Source organism: Filicampus tigris, chromosome 8, assembly GCF_054856515.1.
Source record: "Filicampus tigris isolate MCC_2025a chromosome 8, RoL_Ftig_1.0, whole genome shotgun sequence".
NCBI classification, from domain to species: Eukaryota; Metazoa; Chordata; class Actinopteri; order Syngnathiformes; family Syngnathidae; genus Filicampus; species Filicampus tigris.
Window position 1 is genome coordinate 24,004,453 of NC_141224.1, and position 22,213 is coordinate 24,026,665.

Genomic DNA, 22,213 nt, shown 5'->3' on the forward strand with positions numbered 1-22,213 from the left:
CTCATCCCGCCCCACATACTGCTGGACCAATGGCAAGCCCCGGCTTTCATTAAAATGACAACCAGTGGGCTGGACCTCGTGGGCACATTCCTTCCAGCTATTGGCCGCACTTTCTTGAGCATCGCTAGTGGCAAGTGTTTGCCACGGCCTGCTGCTTCTTGCTTATGTTAGCATAAACAAAGCCCAGCATCTGGAAAACGGGCAAGTGTCCAGAATAATGAAAACATTTTTGTGGCACATGGACTCGTTGGCAAACACCACCCAACCAAAATAAATAAAATAAATAAATATATAAATACAATCAAGTAATTGTTATTAGGATCTAAAGTTCATATAATGCAAATTCAACCATAGTCATCTCACACACACGCACTTTAAACAAGGACTAATAGAGATTACGTCGACATATTTGTGTGGGCAGGCATGTCAGAGGCCAAACTATTTTTACACAAATACTAAATTGTAAGCTACGTAACCATTAAGATGTGAGCAGCTACACAACTTAACATTGATACTAAAATGCAAATTTAATCCTAAAAAAAAATTACTTAATTTGAAATCCATCTGTCCTGCCCATGCCTAGTCTAAAGATGTTGGAATATAATATACTGGCAATTACAGATTTTTAGTTAAAACGACGGCTGTTGTGAGACTGATACACTATGAGCACTACTGTGCATAAATTATGCGCTGCTAATTCAAGCATTTGTTTTTGTTTTATTATGCATTGGGAACCTGTCATTCCTCCCATGCGAGAGGAATAAGTACCGGTATATTGTTTTCAAGTTGTCAAGTTCTGTGTGTGTTTTTTTCCACCACAACTCTGCCCAAATTTGAAAAACTACTTGATGAATTGCTGAAGGACGCAAAGGACAACTTAATTCTTCTTTGTTGGTTATTTATCTTCTTAAAGATACAACATGCTGGAGTAGAATAATTTGGAGTAGAACACGTTGAAAAAAATAGAAAAGATATACATCAAAGTTCAAAAATGTACATTTATGAATAAATGTTGCTAGTACAAATATATTTGTAGAAAAATCTATCCAAATTAATCTCGCATCTCAAATAATGTAATGATTTGGTTGACTATTTAAATTAAGTGTTAAATTCACAAAAGGTTTCAGTGAAGCACATCAGTTTAAATTAGGAAATCCAACATTATTCAACTCAACAAACGTCTGCTTTGTACTTCCTAAATCCATCAGACCGTCAATGACTCCTGTTTTGCAGACGACTGACAAATAACGGAAGTGGATTTTCACCCATCAGTGTAATCATCACTAACCGTGTCCGTTAGCGTCTGTCAGTCCATCACTGACTAGCGAACCGTTAGTCCGTCACTAGTGGATGCCTATTTTTCTGACGTTTTTTGGGGGGACTGACCGACGGACTTCTCGACGGGTTTAACCGACTGACGATTACAATTCAGTTCATCACGGAAAATCACGGACAGACGAATGACGGACGGACGGGTACCCTGGCCGCTGATGTATGATAGACCGGCAAAATTTTGTAAAATGCCCACCTCTTTCAACCACACAGTTATTCGGAACACATCATCCACACTCAAAGTAGTTTTTGCTACTAGTTGTGTCTTTTAATTCATCAAGATTTGTGGTAATGCTTTGTTTCAGGAAGCAGTTGCGGAGGCTAGCTTTCATTCAAACATTTCGTGCTATGCTTTTCTCTGTAGGTGAATGTGTCTGACGTTTTTTGGGGGGACTGACCGACGGACTTCTCGATGGGTTTAACCGACTGACGATTACAATTCAGTTCATCACGGAAAATCACGGACAGACGAATGACGGACGGACGGGTACCCTGGCCGCTGATGTATGATAGACCGGCAAAATTTTGTAAAATGCCCACCTCTTTCAACCACACAGTTATTCGGAACACATCATCCACACTCAAAGTAGTTTTTGCTACTAGTTGTGTCTTTTAATTCATCAAGATTTGTGGTAATGCTTTGTTTCAGGAAGCAGTTGCGGAGGCTAGCTTTCATTCAAACATTTCATGCTATGCTTTTCTCTGTAGGTGAATGTGGTCCCTCTTATAGCATTTCCCGCAGGTTTGGAGTGCATCCCGAATGTGCCAATGAATTGTGATTTGGCATATGCTCGCCCTCTGCTGGTCTGGAGGCCAATTGATTGCAACTTGTGGATGTTTTCCTTACTCAGGCGTTGGTATTTGACACAACACAAACTGAGATGGACAATCACAGTCACATGGGGGTTGTTGTCTAAAAAGCCAAGTTATAACATTGTCATATGGTTTGGGGTGAAAATATTGAACTGTTGGAAGAATGCAAGCTGAGCTCCTGCTGCAAATGACAGGATATGCAGTAAGTCTAGTGCCTTATGCTGACTGACAGCACTGTGCCTTTATGGTCAAACAACAACCACAACAACCACAACAAAAACTGTATCACAGCTCTGGGGCTGTTTATACTGCAGGTAATGTGACTCAACCTGTTGACCGAGAAGAGAGACTGGCGGAGGGAGGAAGAGAGAACGGAAGTTGACTCACTTTCAGTATGCTGTATCCCCTTCAACACTTTGTTCACTGCATTCACATTCAGTCACAATTTTGGGAACTTGTATAAAACTTGCTATTAACCTGGTATGAATGTGCCTGTTTTTAAAGAGAGAGTAATGTAATCACCGACTGTGCTGAAGAAAATCCTGAGAAATTCAGAGGGACGCATTCCTGCGGCTTTCCCAGCCAAGTAGTCACAGGCAAACTGAGCCTTGGCCTTAAACTATGTGAAGGTTAAGATGCAACTTCTGGCATCCTCTCTTGTATGCCAGTAATCCAATCCAATTACACAAAATGTGTCCATAGAAAGGCCATCGATGGAATATAAAATTTAACTTGAATATATGAATATTAGAATATCTAAGAATGCTTGAATGTGTGTTCATCAGGTTTCATGCAAACTGGAATTTGATGGTTTGAAAACACAAAATCCCTCATCAACTAAAAGGTGAGGATTACATCATGCACACAGTGTTGTAACAAAGCCAAGCTTCTGCTCAACATTCCCTGGCAAGAGAGAATTCTAGGCCACAGCCACTTGGACGTGAAATCTTTTTTTTTTTTTTTAGATCATGCATTGGAACAACAATGACTACATAGGCAAATAAAACATCTAAATTCCCCTGAAGCAGTATGTTTCATGACCTTTTAATTAGGGATGCACTAAAAATTCATCCACCGACAATTTTTGGCCAAAACGAGCTCAAAAGTGCATTTTCAGATTCGGTCCGAACGTTTTTCCTCCCTGCTGCCAGAGCTTGCAAGTAGACTATCTACACACTGCAAGGCATGATGCCCTTTTGGGATTTTTTTTGTACATCATCTTTTTATGTACTGTATAAGTTCACATTACAAAAACAAATGTGACTTATAATGTGAAGGGAATGCATCTGTGAAGTGACATACATGAGCAGAAATGAGACGATCCTTCCTCGTTGTCAAGATGACGTCATGTCATTGGAGCTTTTAGAGCATCCCTACTTCTAATGGTAAACACACTCAACTCTCTCAGCCAGCAGCGACTGCATAGCTTCTGTTACATGTCATTGCAAATCGCTGTTGACCAGTACTTCTGAATGATGCGACATTAAATTCTATATTAATGGTGCTTAATTGGATTTAAAAGATGTATAAGAAAGACTTATTTTCTGATCCCTGGCAAGACAAGGCAATGGTACATTTATATCAGTAGAAGAGGTTCCACCTATCAGAGTTTTGACATTCTGAACTCACCATACTGTAGCCGTGATCAATAAATGTGTTTATATTCAAGCCAGATTTCACAAACTCTACAATGCGCTCTTTAAACATAAGCATATCACTTTTTTTTTAGGTTTATACTGACCGAACATCTTTTCACTCATCCAGTATATCCATATTGGACCAAAGCAACAGTGTATTTTCATATTTCACTAGAGATAGTGAGATATCACACCTTAGCTTAGATTCCTTCACATGTACTTGTGATGCAACACCAACATTGTTTTGTGAGATCTGAATTATCAGTGGTACAGAAAACCGATGTGTGATTGGATAATACTGTACATTGCATGTGTTAAGGATGGGAACTTCTTGCCAAGTCAGCAGGCTATGATTTAGTTCATCGATTGCAACGCCAACAGATGCATTGTTTTTTCTTACTGTGTGAAAGATGAGTACTTTAAATACAGTATTATTAATGATCCATATTTCCATCCATAAATGATGGATAGATTTACTTCCATAATCCTTTATTGAAATATAATAGAAGATATAAATTACAATGTTATGCAAAAGTGGTAAATGTTTCAATTAGTCTCTACTAGTGTTGTCACGATACCAAAATTTAGACTTTGATAATATACCTGAAAAAAATATAAATAATTCCTGGGATTGAATGAAGGCGCTCCTCATATGTCGGTGAACAGGCGCCGTTGACCTTATGTATACTTGACTTTAAGAGAGTAGGTGAGCTGCATGTTTTTTTTGTTTGTTCTTTTAATGCCAGTGTCAAAAAAAAATGGTGTCAAGCTGTTTTTGATGCCCAAAAATCACGGTACCGTAATGGTATCGGTATCCCGTGCAACACCAGTCTTTATGTCTTATCACACACAAATCAATGTATAATTCATTCAATTAAAGAGTAGTGTTGTCAAAAGTATAGATACTTTGAAAAGTGTCAATACTATCTGAATACATTATTAGTATGTATGGTATCGATACTACGCGACCACCGCACGCACTTTGCAAGCAGCACAACCTACCCGGCAGGAGACTCGAGCTGCCAAGATTAGTCGACTAATCATGACGACGACGATCAAAATCGTTGACAATTTTAATAGTGGACACATTGTTTATTTATAAATGTAATTATTTGCCGCTGTGTTTTGCTCTTGAAAACGCTTCTTCTCGCACTTCTAGCTGTTTGCTGGTCTGCAGCGCACATGCGCAGTAGTGATAATCCAGGTCCTCCGTGATGTAAAACTGAAGCATTATAGGTAATCACTGTCATGCAGTGTTACATTAGCAACAGAGTCCAAAAGTCCGGGTGCATTTCACAAAATTACTGTATGTAAACCTTCCTGTCATAGCGTGGTAAACGATTATCTAAAAAAGAAGTACGTTGTGGCTGATGCCCGATTTCATTTCCGACAATAGGATGGTCGTGTCTGGAAGCCTGTTGTGGTACGCTAACATATTGAGTAGAGTCTACTGTGGATTATGGAGGCATACAAACCCTTAACGGCAACACCTAACAATAAAATACATAACCTTAGAATATATTACCGTAATATAAAGTGCTAAACAATTATGTTGCTCCTAATCATGTTTTTCTCCAGGTTCATACCACATTTGCAATACGTAGATCAAATTATGCATACTAGAGAAGCAAAACAAAACATTTTGGAATAAAGTTAAATAAAAACAATTGAAGTAGGTTTTTTTTAGCACAGTGCATTTCCCTAATTTTACTCATTGATTTCACTCCCTTCTACTACCTTAAACAAACGGTTGGTGCCCAAAAAAAGTGAACTATCTTTCCAAGTATTTCTTTTAGTATTTTATAGGGTAGTTTGATAGTATTAGTGAAACTCAGCATAGTGAATAGTTTTTGGTTCCATTTTAAAATGCACTAAACATTTACGGATGAAAAAACTTAAGGCCACAGTACAGTTGTTTGTACTACCATCTCAATTGTCTTACTTATTCATTTGTACATACTGTAACTTGAAGAATTCCAGCTGTAAACTACCGATGGTTATATAAGAGCTGCTGGTACATATGATCAAATAAGACGGTGTGTTGTAGGTCGAAAAACTTTCCTCATCCAAATAAATGTGCACGTCTACTCATTCTCACTTCAGTCTCTGTAAATATCCTGACTGGTGTTTAATGCCTTGCCCGTCCTACACGTGATCAGCAAAGATGCAGTGTTTTTTTTTGTTTTTTTTTTAAAGAAGTCAAGAAGCAGTGTGCGCTCAGCATAAATCTATGTAGCTCTGCTCACTTCCACATTTCCTCATTCTCATATAAATCAGCCACGGAGAGGTTAATTGTTTTGATATGTTGAAGTGGGCATTAGTAGAGATGTCCACATAAATTTTGGTGCCAATTGATCACCATTTTTGAACGTTATAAGCAATGAAAGTACAATGATTTCAATGGAGAGTTTGTAATCGGTTCCTTGAGTGACTTCGATCAAACAAGGATAGAACGGTAGGGGGCGCGGACATTTCCCTCATTAACAAGAGGCGTTATATCTTTGCTGCTGTAACACTGAAAATTTCCCCACTGTGGGATCAATAAAGGCCTTATTATTCTTATTCTTAATCTTATTCATGAAGTCACTTATTTCCTAATTTCTCCCATATTTATTGATAAAATGTAAAATGCAACTCTTTTCATTTTCCCAATCAAAAAATACATCAAATGAACTTGTTAGTAAAAACATGGCCATTCCGGCTCAACCATCCCTTTAACTAGAAAATGTTCTAAGTAGAGACGCGTTTTCCATGTAAATGCCCTAATCCGTTCCAAGCCCCCCAAAATTCAGGCATAAATGTTTTATAAAGCATAAAAATTGCATTCCCATGTGTGCAGTTCCAGCACTCTCTGGTGGTTAGTTTATTAGTGCTGTTTAGCTTGAATTAGGCATGTTTTGGCCACCTACGTTTCAGGCCCACGCTAATCGAAAGATGAAGTGGAACATAACATGTTTGACTTCCTCCAAAAGTTGATCAATTCACAATGTGTGCTTGCATTACCAAGTAAGTGCCTCAATATAAAGTGTTATTTGTGTTATCAGCAGAACACAGCGTTGTGGATAACAGACCATGATACTTTGCGCTGCTGAGCCAAGAGGAGCACATGACAATAAAATGACAGGCCAGTCCTATTTCGTTGTCACTATTGTTATGTGCAAAAACACACTATTTTCAACAAGAGTGTTTTTGTTGTTTTTTTACACAATATTGTGACTTTTTATACACTATTGTAAGCTTTTTTTTTATATCGCCAACTTTCCCACAACATTGTGATAATTATCAAATCAGGAGGTTCATATCATGATGATATATTGTGACGTTTGGAAATCGTTACATCCCTAGTATTTTGTTGAACTAATGCAAACAAAAAATTGAAGTTGTTTAGATGACAGCTAACATTTTTCAAGTTTTTGCCATTGTATAATTTCCTTGTCTTCTTTTAAAGTTCTATAACATAATTGACCTGTTTTGTCAGCCGCTGCAAATGAAGTTCTTATTACAGCAAAATATTTTGCACATATATCTTGAGTCACTGTCAACCTTTACATCATACAAAACTATGGTATGTCAATTGAGATGACTATACTTCAGCAAATATGGTCATGCTGTACCGCACCAAAAAAGGGTGCGACCAAATTTTGTGCCAGTGCGACCAACGAAAAAAGTTGGTAGGGCCAGTGCTACCAGTGCAATAGGTAGTGTAGAGCCCTGATTCGGTTATTTAATAATCAATTACCGGTACGTATTAAATTGATCCAGAATCCTTTGTCCCACCCATACAATGTGTACATTTACAGCATACAAAAAACATTGAACCAAATATTGAAAACGGAATATTTCACAAGATTAGCATTACAGTTGTCTGGTAGTAAAGGACAGAAAAGTGAGGAATAGTACAGGGCTCAAGACAGCCAGTGGCCCTTGAAAGAGTATTTTCCATTTGCGGCAATAAAGCGGTGGGTTGGCTGCCACTGATCGTAGTACAGACAGTACTTCATCAAAAGGGTTTGAAATACAAACGTGATGGGACGTAAGATATCAAGTTGATCAATTGGAACATTAAACATTTGTACTATATTCTAAAGTATAGTATCAGTATCACTTTTCAGTACTTTACAACTCAGCTTATATGAAAACAAACTGTTTCAATGAACAATGTGCCTGTGAACTTATGTACAGTAATACTGTACTCGAAAGTAAGTCAATGACAAGGGTATTTTGTAGGGTTACATATAAGCCGAATTAGTGCAAATCCTATCAAATTGAAATGTCGCTTTGGATACACAAAGCAGTTTTTCTGAACCTGTATTGAGCCAAGACACATTTCACATCGGAAAAATATTTCACGGCAAAACACAAAAAGTGGCTATACAGGGTCATTATGTACCTTTTCATCTAGTGGAAGAACATTTTATTGTTTTACCTGTTACTATAAGTGGTTGGCACAAATAAATTAACAAAACATTTTTTTTTTTTTTTAATAAGAAAATGTTTTTTTTTGTCAAAATAATTGACATTGGATAATTTCCCAAGGCACACCTGGTGATATTTCACGGCACTCTAATGTGCCACGGCATAGTGGTTGGATGCTTTAAAGTATCCAATGCGCTTCTTAGTGCTTTTATTGTGGAGTTGTCTTATAAGATTTGTGAACGGTGATATTTCACACGCGGCAAGTCAGTCGAGGGTGATGGTCGTGTAGTGAGGAAAATTAGTTGCAAACATGTTAACATAATCGTGGGACTAGGAAACGTCTGAAAACGTCACAACACATGATTTGTTGCGAAACACGACGTATGCCGAGTGTAGTAAAGGCACAGAAGTGGATGACGTGTTTGTCGTCCACAAACGCACTCGCGCAGTAGTGTTGCAGTCGAAACGTCCAAACACAATCACATACACGTAATCAATCATATCGTCGTTGAGTGCCCTCACTTTACTGTATCACAGTTGTTATCGTGGCTAAGAGCAGGACTGGCGTGCACGTACCCTTCTCTCCGGTTACACCGTCAACAGCATCCACAGCTGAGCCTTGCCGTCAGTCTTGTCAGTGGTTGTCAACATTGAATGTCAACTCTTCACCTCTTCTTTTTCTCGACGCTGCTCTCATCAAAATGTGAACGAAAATACAAGGAGGAAAATAAAACAACGGCGCGTGTTGGCGCTTCCTGATTTAGGTACGCTAGTAGTGGCGATGATGTTTACGAGGGGTGGGGCGGAATGCGGCTCGGGGAAAGCTAAAACACGTCCGTGCATGTTTTTTTTTTTTTTTTTTTTAGGTCGTTGCGTGTAAATGGTAGGGAGGGGTTAAATATTTACTCGGTCAAAGGAAGGACTCGTGCATGCATGAAATGACTGACAGATAACATACTTCGTCTGCTATGCACCTAAATCATATCTCTACATAAAACATTACCTGAATACTGCAGTTGAATTCCTTGGAAATGTTGCGTGCATGAAATGTGCTGACATTACTGCATGTAATTTGAAGTAAATGAATAGATATAAATTAAGTGTTTTTATTTGGACTCGCCTGACTCATTGTACAAAGTATGTTGATGGATATGGCATAACTACACTAGAAATTTGTCACAAGCATGTGGTTCATTGCCTCACGCTTCCCGAGCACTTCACTTCCGACTTGCTTGTGGAAGCCACGCCCCGTGCCCGCCTCCTCCTTGCCTGTGATTACCTGAGAAGCAGGTGTGTTGTAATCAGTATCTTCCATCAGTATTCGCCTTCACGAAGCAGTTGCAGCAGGGGTGGCACACTAGTAGTTGTGGGTACTTGTAAAATGCAAATGTTTTTTCCGAAGACTTTTTATTTGTAACTCCCTCCATTTGAAAACATTTCTACCTTTTACTTTTTTTTGTCAAACTAGGCTTAGTCTCTACAACTTTATGTAAAAAAAACACCGACATTATTAGAGAGAATTAAGTCAACCAAGATCTTTATTTACTTATTGACTCTGAGCATAGTGATTTAGAAACGGGGGTGGACAGGGGGGTTCTGTGAACTGGAAGCATTAAACAGATTTTGAGATGCAAGATATTCCCCAACCAGGCTTGGTTGAAGTGGAAGTCAAGTCAAAACATTTTCTTTACAATTATATGTTCTATGCGTCTAAACACATGTTCTAGTAGAGGAAGTCCTCAAATTACGACATATGCGACCGACGACGTTTCGACTTTACGACGTCTGTTTCTCCACCTCCATTTTATCCCCAGCACCAGAGTGACTATGTTTACATGCAGCCAATAATCGGGATAAGGTCAAATTTCAGATTTCTTAAACATTCTGAATAACCGGTTTACATGATTGAGCGGAAAGAGTTGCTCCGGCTTTTGAATAACCATGTTTGACATGCCAAAAGCATTCTGCTCGCTATGATGTATGTTCGCCAAAAACAGCGGAATGGCAAAAGCATGAGGCAGTTAAAGTTTTTGTACCATATGTTTCAAGTGAAAAAGTGGAAATGCTAATCGTCACCCAATCTTATATTATAATTCCCCTTACATTTGATTATTATTATTTTTTAGAATGGAGAACTAACTTTGAACAGAAGTCAAGTACAAATTGTCTGCCACATCTGGCTCCTGGGCTTGAGTTTGACACCTGTGAGTTACAGTATACCCCCTTCCCCCTTCATTCGTGATCTGCCACATTCCAGTCTTTTACTGTAATTAGTGTAGGTCCCTAAATTGTAGTATTATGTTGGGAAATCACCAGTTGCTGGTCAGATCCCACAGTTATACAATAATTGCACAGTAGAGACCAGAATGTTAATTAAAAAAAAAAAAAAAAAAAAAAAATTGCAAACTTGAAAATTGTAAGAATATTCATTTATCAATACAGGGAGTCCTTGGTCCTTGGTTTATGAAATTTTGAGGTTAGGAGAAGAGTGTAGCATAAGAATTATGTAGTGTTGTGGCCCAAGAAAGTACACTGAGTTACCACTGGACATAATTTTTTCATTTGATTGTTTGTCTGTATAGCCTAATAGAGTTTTCCCACTCAATTATTTTTTAATTCAATAAGTTTTCTTTTGACTTTATATTCAATAAATTGGAAGCAAAGCACAGCACCCTTCGGCTATGCCATTTTTTTGTTGAGGGCTATTTTGAACCCCATCACAACGGCCTTTTTTCTTCTCATCCTCACCTTCCTGCCACCATCCCTATCAGGAACCAGATCTAGCCACCTTTGGATTTGGCATCGATTTCCTGATCTTTGGCCCCAGATGTGTGGCCGAGGCGGTTACACTGAAATATGGTTTTGAATTACCGGTAACTTTTTGTATCGTCAGGTAATTTGACTACTAAAAAGAATAATTCAACTAAAACTGATACTGTGGTGTCAGATCAAGCGTTTCCCAAATGTTTATGTGAAATTCAGGTCCAGAAAGTAAAAACCCTGCCACCATTTGTCTTGACCCACAGGTGCTTCTAATCAACTGAGTTCGTTTACCTGCCGGTTGAGTAGAAGCACCTGTGGCTAAAACAGCGTTGACCTTCTCCACTGACGGGATTCTGGAATCTTCTTGCTTGTTCTTCTTTTTTCTTTATTGGTATGTGGCAGATGATGTTTGAGGTGCATTACTGCCACCTACTGTGCTGGAGTGTGGGCCAGAGTAGTAGTATGACTATTGCACAGTACTAGGAGAAAAACAAACAAACCTAAATTCTCTTTCTCAATCCTGTTTCTCTTAAAAACAGAAACAGAGCCTTAAACTTAATCCCTTCTGTCCTCAGCACATTTTTAAGACTAGACACTACCACCACACTCTTCTTTAATTCGTTTATAACGTTTTCTGCACTTGTCCCGTTTTTTTTTTATGTGTGTGTTTTTTTTAGGCACAAACACAATCATTCACACTCACATTCGTGGTCTATCGAGTGGGAAGTGAACCCATGCCGAAGTCAGGTGATTGCACCACCACCTCAACCGGAGTCACAGAAGACTACGTTTTTTTTTCATTGTTGAAAATGAAGTCAGACAATATATTAAAACGATTGTACACTCCACAAATAGGAAAGCACTCAACATTTTGTATTTATGTGAGCGTTATTTTTTTGTCGAATAAATTTATTTTTCTGTTTCTTTCTTTCCCCTTGGCTGTTATTTTCATGTGTTGATCTCTGTTCTTGCATAAATCATTTTAACTAAATATTTTTTTTTTTTAGATAAATACTTGTACAGTTACCTAGGTAACAGAGTTGGCCCAGTTATGGTTATATGATTTGGCTGAGATATGGACTTAATGTAGCCCACATTGTGGATACCAGATGTGGACCACTTAAGGACTGTAATTCATTGAGGAATGTGGGCCAAGTGCAGGTGGGTTTTGCTATTTATTTTGAAAATGACATCATAACTGCTCACAACGACCAATCACGGCTGACCTGTTTTCTGAATCTGAGCCGTGATTGGTTTTTCTGAGCAGTTGTGATGTCATTTTCAGTCGACAGAAGACAAAATAGCCGCCCCCAGTGATGGATAAAAACGAGTGGATTAACACTTATTCCCAGAGCTGTGCACTTGACCCTTTTTTGCCCGTCCGGCCGCGACCCTCCACCCTTGACCTGGGTACCCAGCCGGCCGCGACCCCCCGGCCATATTCATAAACATTGTCGGCCCCCGCCCCGTTCCGACAATTCCGCTCACCCCCCCCAAAAAAAAAAAAAAAAAAACGTGCATGATGCCCCCGCGGGAGAGATGCTACTGGAAGAGGTTTATTTAAAGACAATTAGCTGGCTAACTTACTATTCAAACCCGCTGTGGACACACTTTAAACGCACCACCTACTCACGTACTTATCCAGCTGCATGTACTGACTTCCATTTCGAGCCTTGGGGTTGATTTTGTCGTATTGTATAATTATTTGGGTCCAACAGACGACAAGTCTGCAAGCATTCAACAAGTTACTTATTTTCCACACTTCCCCTCCTTCACACTTCCCGGCCTTCAAAATAAAAGAATGCCAGCAAATCACTACACAGCAGTTTTGCTACGGCGTATTTCCGGAAATAGGAAAATGCATGATGTGCCATACTTGAGTGCTGCGCGCAGCTTGAATATACTCCTGGACACAAGTTGTTTTGAAAGAAGCCTAAAAAGAAGCCTTTCCCCGAGGCTGAGATGAAATGTGGCCGCCTCGCGAGCACGTCACACGCATGAGGGCCGATTAGTGGGCCGGACTAAAATTCATTTCCGGCCATGCTTAGTCCAGCCATTTTTAAAAATTTGTCACCCCCCCACACCTCCGCCCCAAAAAATGGGCACCCGGCCGGGACGGAGGGTCTGACCGGTCTGGCCCAGGGACGGACTGCCCAGCTCTGCTTATTCCTACTTTACTCATCAACTGGCCCACATCTTGTTTGCCAGAGTCAAGACTCAAGACAGTGCCTCCTTTGCCAGTAGTAGGCCATGTTCGGTTCACATGCCGTATGCCAGTGCCGACTTAATGCCACCTGTGCCAGCTTCATGCCAGAGCTGGCCCAAATACCTTTGCTATGTGGGAGGATTCCGAGCCATCATATTAATAAGATTGTGTTGCCTGCTGAGATGGGTATTTTACCTTATTTTGCCGGTCCGTCTGCGACCTGGGCACCTTCCGTCCTCGTCCCTCCTTCCTTATTCATAAAATGGCATTGACCATGGCATTGACAGGGTCTGCTGGTTGTTTACATTTCTTGTGTTTGAAGATTTACAATGTTTGCTAGCAAGTTGGGAATGTTTGTTGTCAATCAACAGCATTAATGTTGACTTGCGGTTCAGTCTGAATGAATTTTGTGGTTTGTACCTGAAGTTGGGAGATGGAATGTATTGTGAGATGCGTTCATTATCTGTGACTGCTTATGGCAGTGTCCATCTCGCTTGCCGTACTGAGCGAGAGCAAGTCACAGAAGTGAGACAATAAAAGATGGCGCTGCAGCCTTGACTGACCCACTGTTTGGCATTTCTCTTTAATAATCCGCAATACATGCTTTACAAATGTTATGCATTCTTCTTTGACCAATTCACAACTCCTATACTAAGTTACAAAATGTCATGGTATTAGTCATGTACTTTAAATTATTAACAACGGTACTACCCTGTAACCATCACCTTAATATTTCACATTTTAGATAACAGAAATCTATGTGTCTTTTAATGTGAATGACAACTTTTAATCAGTCTAATTGTGTGTCACTACATCTGTGACAAAAACAAATGAGGGAAAAGCATGTGAATTTTCCCCACAGCTTGTAATCAGGTAAAGCATACAGTCATACATTTAAACATGAAAACTAGAGGATGTCTGTTTTCCCGCCCACACATCTCTCCAATGTAGTTGAAGAAACTTTGTTCCGAATGAGGATGACAATGATTCCTAAAATACAATGGGTTCCATCTGGCTGATCAGAAAGCACAATTTCTCCGACAAAATTCTCACTGTTGATGACAAACAACTACTCTTTCCCTCCCAGTTGCTGTGATGCGTAATGGATAATCCATTACCTCGATTGAGGTCTGGCTATTGCCAAGGCAACAAGTTCATGTATCTTTGTTGAAATCTGTCCAGGCTCTAAAGCTAATGAGGTATTATTTGAGTCATTTTCTTTACAAGGGACTCAGCTCTCCAGAAAGTTGTCCGATCGTTTTGGCATTCTTTTTCCACTCACAAAGTCTCATCAGTGGTCACAAACACCAACAGGTGCTTGTGAGTCAGGATCGTTTGGAGAATGTTTACTATAAATGGCTGCAGTGCCACTTCACTTGTGACCATTACCATATCATTGGATTACATAATTAAATAAACAGGGACAGGCACTCCGTCCTAGGGATGGAACGGTCCGTCCATCCAGCCACTTTGTGGACGGACGGACGGAGAACGAGAAGTCTTTTGAAAAGGATGGCCTAAGCAAGGAGAGAAGTGGGTTTTCGTCCGTCCCTCTATTCTTTCCTACCCGGGTCAAGTACCGACTGACGTGTTGTGTTAGGATCTTTTAAAAAGAAAGACCACTGAATTACTGAATTATAACACTGTGCGTTCCCTGCAGTAACATTGCACAGGCATAGTCTACCCTCTAGTGGTTCAACACATGTAAAACCATGGATTATGCCACAGGACCCGATTTCACTGACTGACAGAAACATTTCCAGCCTCTGTCTTGTAACCCGGGAGGAGTTATGTATTGGGTGTAGGAAAAAGCTGGATAGCAATTTTGTTTTGTTCACTAACTGTTAACATTTAGTACATATACATTTTCCCTATGCATGAAAAGTACGTCCTTGTGTGGGACATCTTTAGAGTGAAAAAATCTCTGCCAGCGCCTATGTAGTACACTTCAATGACCCAGAAATGGAAGTCAATTTGGCAATAAAACGCAACAGTATTGCGTTATAAAGCAATCTTAAATATTCTCGCGATGTCTCCTGGCGGGCTCCATTGTTCTCCTTCCTCCCCGTTGAGATGTCCTACCAATGCTTAGTGTGCTTGCCCACGCATGCTCACAACACCAATAGTGAGGTGCGTTAGGTTGAGTTTAGGATTAGGTTGAGGGGTAGATTGTCTAATCAGCCTCCGATAGGAAGATTCACAGGGGTAGGTGATTGTTTTGGCAGCTAAATGCTATCTTGGTTAAACAGTTGTAAACAATTCAATGCACAGGGGTGCATATAACTGGTACGCAGGTACGCATTGTAACAGTCAGTTATCGCCACACGGTGGTGCCTCTTTGGTTTATTATGTCAGTTAGTCACTTCTTTTTCCCTAAACTTCAGTGCACCTTTTGTCATATAATCGGTCGGGTGTACCCGACCGCTATGTTCTTAAGTAGCGCGCGGTATGCTGGGGAAGTATTGTTTTGTTGCTAATCAAACAATGGCTTGTGGAATATCAAGAAGTCTTTTCTCCATCGGCTATCCAACAACACTGTCCATGACTAAGTATTCCCTCAGCTCACTACCACTAGTTACAGCATGCGTAACAGAAATCACTGATGCGTACCATCATTTGCGTCACAACGCACATTTGCGTACCTGTTCACACTAGTGGCGTCATGTAACGAATCATCTTTGATTGGTAAGGATCAAGCCTCGGTTCAGGATGGGCACGGTCCGCAGAATGGTTGGTGAAAAAAACTGTGCGCGTTCACGTACGTTGCATGTACAAAAGCGTTTGCAAACATACTCAACGAACACACCACCTCAACAAAGGCTAACTTCAAAATAAAGCTTACTAACATAATACATTGGGTCGTTAATGACAATGAAATAGCCTTAGTGAACATTTACTTTGAAGATGGCCCAGGTGGTAGCGTAGTGTACAAAAAACGATCCGATCCGTGACTCAAAATCCATGACCGATCCGAACCGTGACTTATGTGATCCGATGGACCAATAGTGAGTGCCAAAGACAATCTCCTGGTACTCATGCTAGTACCGCATGAAAAAAAATTGTGAGACTCAACATAGGATCTACATTGCTACCACTATTGCCCAACTGATGATATGATATTTTATTTCATGGTACATCTAGATGTGTTAAGCAACTCAGAACACAGCACCTTTTGTTTGAACCCATTTGAACCCACACGCTTTTCAAGTGAGCAAAATTATTGGAACACGTGGCTGATGGGTGTTTCTAGATGCTCAAGTGTTGCCTTTGATGATTGCTTAAACATTGGATGATGCTTGTTTTGGGCTTTGTGTGTCAACCTGTGAGAAAACTGCATTTTCTGTTCACCAAACAGGAACTAACCCATTTTGAAGCTTAAAGAAGAGGGAAAATTCATCAGAGTTATTTCACAAACATTAGGCGTTGTCAATACCTGAGGTGGGCATTTCACTAAAGTTTGCCGGTCCGTCATTCGTCATCCGTCAGCTGCCTGGGTACCCGTTCGTCATCCGTCAATCTGTCTTTTTTTGAAGCTGCACCAAACTGTAATTGTCTATCGGTTAGTCCGTCATGTTATTTTAGCCACGCTTCCGTCAGTAAACATCAAAAGTCCGCCAATCTGTCAATCGTCAATCGTCAATATCCATTATCTGAACCGATTTGATTATAATGGGCTGCACTATCTGCATCATACTGTGATGGTTTGCAGCTGAAACAGCTTTCCACTCACATACATTTGACATTTCGCAAAGCCTTCACTTATTTGCCAATCTATTGAACTGTTAAATGGGAGCCTGCTGCCTCTTTAACTCTTAAAAGTTTAACTTTAAAGTTTTGCTTACCTTAACCAGAATCCTGTGTCACATTGTTGCCAAAGGTACAATCCTGGTGGATTAAAATGCTTTCTAGTCCTTGTGCAAACCGAAATAAAGTAGACATTACAGGAATAAAAGAATGTTTTTTTAATTCTAATCTTGTCTTCTTCTTCTGCCTTTTAGCGGTTGGCAAATAACTTTTGGTGCATTACTGCCACCTTCTGGAATGGAGTGTGGGGTCTGCAAAATACAGTTTCATAACCTCCAAGCCCTAATGTTCCAAAAAATAAGAATAGAAATGAAAATGTTAACTCACAGGAACTTCTCTGTAAAACTGTCTCTTTATTCAAAGCGACTTTATTAGCTCTTAGCGCATAACTAGTTATTGCCCTACAGCCTGCCTAACTTATGATTCTGTCTTTGGTGCATACCCCACCTACTGTACATATACGGTCAATGCAGTGTACTCCAGGAAAGCATGCCTTCAAAACAAGACACGCGAGACAAGCGGGTCGCGTTTCCATCTCTCATCAGTAAAATGGGCGTCCGTCAACTGTGAAGTCCATCGGGACTTGACCAGGTGATTACATAAACTGACAAAAATCCACTTCTGTCTGTGCTTGGGGTTAGGGTACACACATATTTATACATATTTTTTATAACCAGAACTGCCAAATGTTACAGATTGTCCGATTTTGTTACAGAAATATCGGAATTCTAATTCTGGCCGTAATGCTGATTCTTCCGGATATTTTAAAGGAATCCAGCATTCAGCATTACAGTATCACCAGAGCTAAAACGACATTTTACTTGCGGTCCGTTTATCGCCTACAGCGGGGGTACTCTTCCACCGTCTATCCGCCTTTTTGTCCTGCCGGGAAAAATAGTAATCGCCTATAGTCCGCCTATGATTTTAAATGGGCTTCCGGTCGCGTTTCCCACTACCAACTTCGACAAATTTACGCGCGCACAATCCATACCCCTCGCGCCCCGCCCCCAACCTCGCTCAGCGATATTTGAAATGAAAGGCTGACTCACTGTGGCATGGAAGCGGCCGGACTAAATGCGTCTCCTGTTAGCTCTTTCCAGGACGTGTTTGGAGCTTTATGTACTGTCCGGTTCATCAAGTAGACATTTTTATAACACAACACCAATGAAGAGGAAAGACACTCAATTCTCATATAAACGTATCCCTCCGTTTCCTCTCTTTTCATTAGTTTTTGGATTTCCTGGTTACATGGGTGTTTCCAACCTAAGGGGTGGGGAATTCATGAAAGCCGTTGGAAACACTTGGACTTGTTATCGATCTATGTGTGTGTATGTGGGTGAGAAATGACTGTTTTTATGCAAGCTGTTGGGAAAATACATGAACTTGTTTTTCTATGTGTGTGCATGTGGGAAAGATATTATGGTGTACATATGTCAAAGTATTACACTGCAAAAACGTTCAGTCATATCAACCACTTCTTGTTGCTTCTTTTCACACTTTCTTCTCGGATGGTTATAATAAAAATAGATAGCAGAAGCATTTTTTTCATTGCAAGCAAATATCACATCATTCTTATATTTACTTTACAATACATATATATATATATATATATATATATATATATATATATATATATATATATATATATATGGGCCATTCTATTGAATTGGTTCAAATTCAGAGTTGGAAAATGCAATGAAAATGTATTCATGTTGCACCATTTCTAAGGGGCACAAATATAGTAAAAGTACAGTCAATTTTCAAATAGTATTTTCTAGCTTTTCCCAAATATCTTGCCTGTCCCTAAAATGTGTCACTACCGAAACACCCAATTACAGAAGAATAAAAATAATTCTACTAGCCGATTCATATTTTTTTCCATTCCCCCCTCTAGAGTCATGTCATGTCATGTCATCTTCCAAACCGCTTATCCTATACAGGGTCGCGGGGAGTTGCTGGAGCCTATCCCAGCCGTCAATGGGCGAAGGCAGACTACACCCCGAACTGGTCGCCAGCCAGTCGCAGGGCACACATAGACACTGTCACTGAGCGGGAATCGATCCCACGCTGCCCGCACACAACTCAGGCGTGTGTACCACTACACTATCAGCGGACTCCCCTCTAGAGTATTTTTACAAATTAGTATACATGGTTTTGACATCAAAATCAATCTAAATGAATTTTTAACAGAATTTATTATTAGTTTTTCCAAAATAAATCAAAATTTATATGCTATTTTTCATTCTAAAATGTAGAAAGTTGATCATATTGACTTCAAAAGTAATCATTAATTAAAACAAACATATCCTTAAACAATCATTATCAAAAAATTGTTGGTTGATAATTCAATACTTTTTATTTTTGTTAAAACATCAGTTTTTTTCGGTAGTGACTGCAAAATTTCAGATGTGACCATATTGTTGCTGCTGTTGCAGTAATACTTTGTGTGGGGGTAGCATAGTAATCACTTAACTACTTTTGCTATATTTTAACTTTTAACGTGTATTATAATTATCCATCCATCCATTATTGATACCGCTTATCCTCATAAGGGTCGCGGGTATTACAACTAATGAAACATTATTTTTTCCATTTTCTAGTGCTTTGTGCTGTACTCAGGATTGTGGGGGGTTGGATTTTATCGCAGCTGATTTAGGGCAAAAGCAGGGTACACGTTGGACCAGTCACCTGTCCATCACAGGGCTCTTCATCATTGAAAAACTGTGGTTTCATCTTCCAAATGAAAATTTAATTGGAATGACAAACATTTTTGTAACATACTTCCCTGTATGTATGTTCCCTCTCTCTCTATTTTTTGAGAGACATCTGGTGGTCTTGTCTTTTGCTCCATGCTCTTCTGACTTTCCTTTGCTCTCTGCTGGATACTTCAGCTTTCCTACCATCTCTTATTTCTTTCTCTTTCCTTTATTAAATATTCTTTGGATTCACTGGGTCATTCTCAACCTGCGCTTGTACTCTGTCTCTGCTGGGCTTTTTGGCATTTTGGTGTTTTTCCCTTCAAATTAAGATAAAATATTAAATAGAATATTGTTAAAATCAGAGAGATCTATGTATGACATATGTATCTATGTTTTATATTATTTAAAACTTACTTTATTCAAAAAGACACATCATATTGTCACTACGGAAACCATTATGTCACTACTGAAACGTTTCAGAAGTGACCGTTTCGGTAGTGACGTTTGATGATAGTTGTTAACAATACTCAACAATGCTAGGCACAATGTGGCTACCACAGACAGTTTTGAGCATGTGTACAGAGATAGGAAACAGTCCATTTAGCATTAAAATCAAAAGTGCTCATTTTATTGCAGAAATGAGGTGTTTGGTAGTGACGGTCCTTAAAACCACATACTGATTTTCAGACTTTGGAGGGCACATAACTTAATAATGCTGTCGTAATGCTAATTACTCGCCATGTGGCCAGTCATGAACATGAAGGTAATGTCTCTTACTGGTGACATTTCTGAGGATGTGGCTAAAACCAAACCCTGCCTACAGACAAATACTCTTTGCGTTTCGGTAGTGACATGAAAAGTTGGGACAGGTTTTTTACATAAAAACTTCTAATTTGCAAAAAAATCTACAAAATCAATGTAAATCTTTCACAATACATTTAAAAGCAACCAAAATGTTCTATGAAAGTAAAGTAGTTTGTAAATTGGCCAAAATCTTCTACATTTTTTTTTCATGAATTGAAATTCAGGAGTTTTCAGGAGATTGGGACAGTCACCTCCCAATAGGAAGTTACATAGAAAAGTTGACTTTTTATACATTCAGTTTAATAGTATCTCAATTAATGCCTTGTGGTAAAGTAGATCATAACAACATATGACTAAATATGCAAGGTCTGAACACTTCATTGTTTTTTAAAATTTGATTGTCAATGTGGGACAGCAATTTCAACCAATTCGGTAGAATGGCTCATATATATATATATATATATATATATTTCCTCCCACATTCCAAAAACATGTATGGTAAGTTGATTGGACTCTCTAAATTGCCCCTGGGTGTGATTGTGAGTGCGGATGTTTGTCTCTGTGTGCCCTGCAATTGGCTGGCAACCAATTCAGGGTGTCCCCCGCCTGCTGCCCGAAGACAGCTGGGATAGGCTCCAGCACGCCCCGCGACCCTTGTGAGGATAGGCGGTATCGATAATGGATGGATGGATATATATATATATTGTAAACTAAATATCTCAAACATATGTTCCTTTAGCATAATCAGCAAATGTGTGATAACTATTTCAGAATTATTCTTACATGTAACTTTATGGACCTTGGAAGCCTCACTGCATTTACAGGAGACGTATTTAGTCCGGCACTCAGTCTCGTAAAATAGGGAAATCGCCTGTTCCCTCACTCAAATATGTCCCCCAAGCAACAACCCCTCAATCTAACAATACGAAAATAGACATTACATAGACGGAAAAAAATGGGCTTCTGACCATAATTAGTCCGACTATTTCTTTAAGTTTCGTGTCCGTTGTTTATCGCCGGCAAAACGGGCGTCTGTCGGACGCGTATAAGCCTATGACGAACGCCCGTTTTGTAGGCGATAAACGGAACACGGGAACCTTAAAAAAATAAATGGACTAAGCATAGTTGGAAGCCTGTTTTTTCCGTCTATGTAATCGTCTATCATCTATTTTCATTGAGAGGCTTCAATGGCCGCGGCGAGGTTTCCATTTCCCATTGGCTGCAGCCAAGGCTTCTGGGTCCTAAAAGGAGATGCATTTAGTCCGGCCGCTGTGAGGCTTCCATGCCACGGTGAGTCTTTCGTTTCAAATATTGCTCAGCGGGGAAGGTGGGGGTAGTGGTAGTTGGTTGAAGTTGGTAGATGGAAATGCTAGGCGGACCGGCCTATGGGGGATTACTATTTGGTCCGGCTGGACCAAAAGACGGATAGTCAAATGGCGGAAGGGTACGCCGGCTGCGGGCGGAAGGCGACAAACGGACCAGGAAATTTTAGTAAAATGCCCAGCTCTGCTAAATTGTCTACAAGTGTGATTTGTGTGTGTAAATGGTTGTTTTTCTATTTGCACCCTGCGATTGGCTGGCAACCACTTATGGGCAAGTCAGATTGGGTAGGCTCCCTTTTCATCCTAATTGCTTGGAGATAGTGGCTTGATGAAACTAACAGTACCACATCATCTGCAAAAAGCAGAGATGCAATATTGAGGCCAGCAAACTGGACCACCATACATGGACATGAAAGA

General features: G+C 39.8%; 1 protein-coding gene across 4 annotated transcripts in view; it reads right to left on the minus strand.

The window, feature by feature from the left end:
• Window positions 1-17,095, minus strand: part of LOC147144116 (myelin basic protein-like) — a 62,052-nt gene extending 44,957 nt beyond the window's left edge. The window contains exons 1-2 of one of the 4 annotated variants that reach the window (XM_086037864.1): window positions 9,202-9,392; window positions 8,775-8,885 (exon numbers count right to left, since the gene is read on the minus strand). The gene's annotated coding sequence lies outside the window, so the exon portion shown is untranslated. Of the gene's footprint in view, window positions 1-8,774; window positions 8,998-9,201; window positions 9,393-17,009 lie in introns of those variants that run through there. The other 3 variants (XM_086037866.1, XM_086037863.1, XM_086037865.1) reach the window with 3 other exon arrangements.
• Between the last annotated feature and the right edge of the window lie 5,118 nt (window positions 17,096-22,213).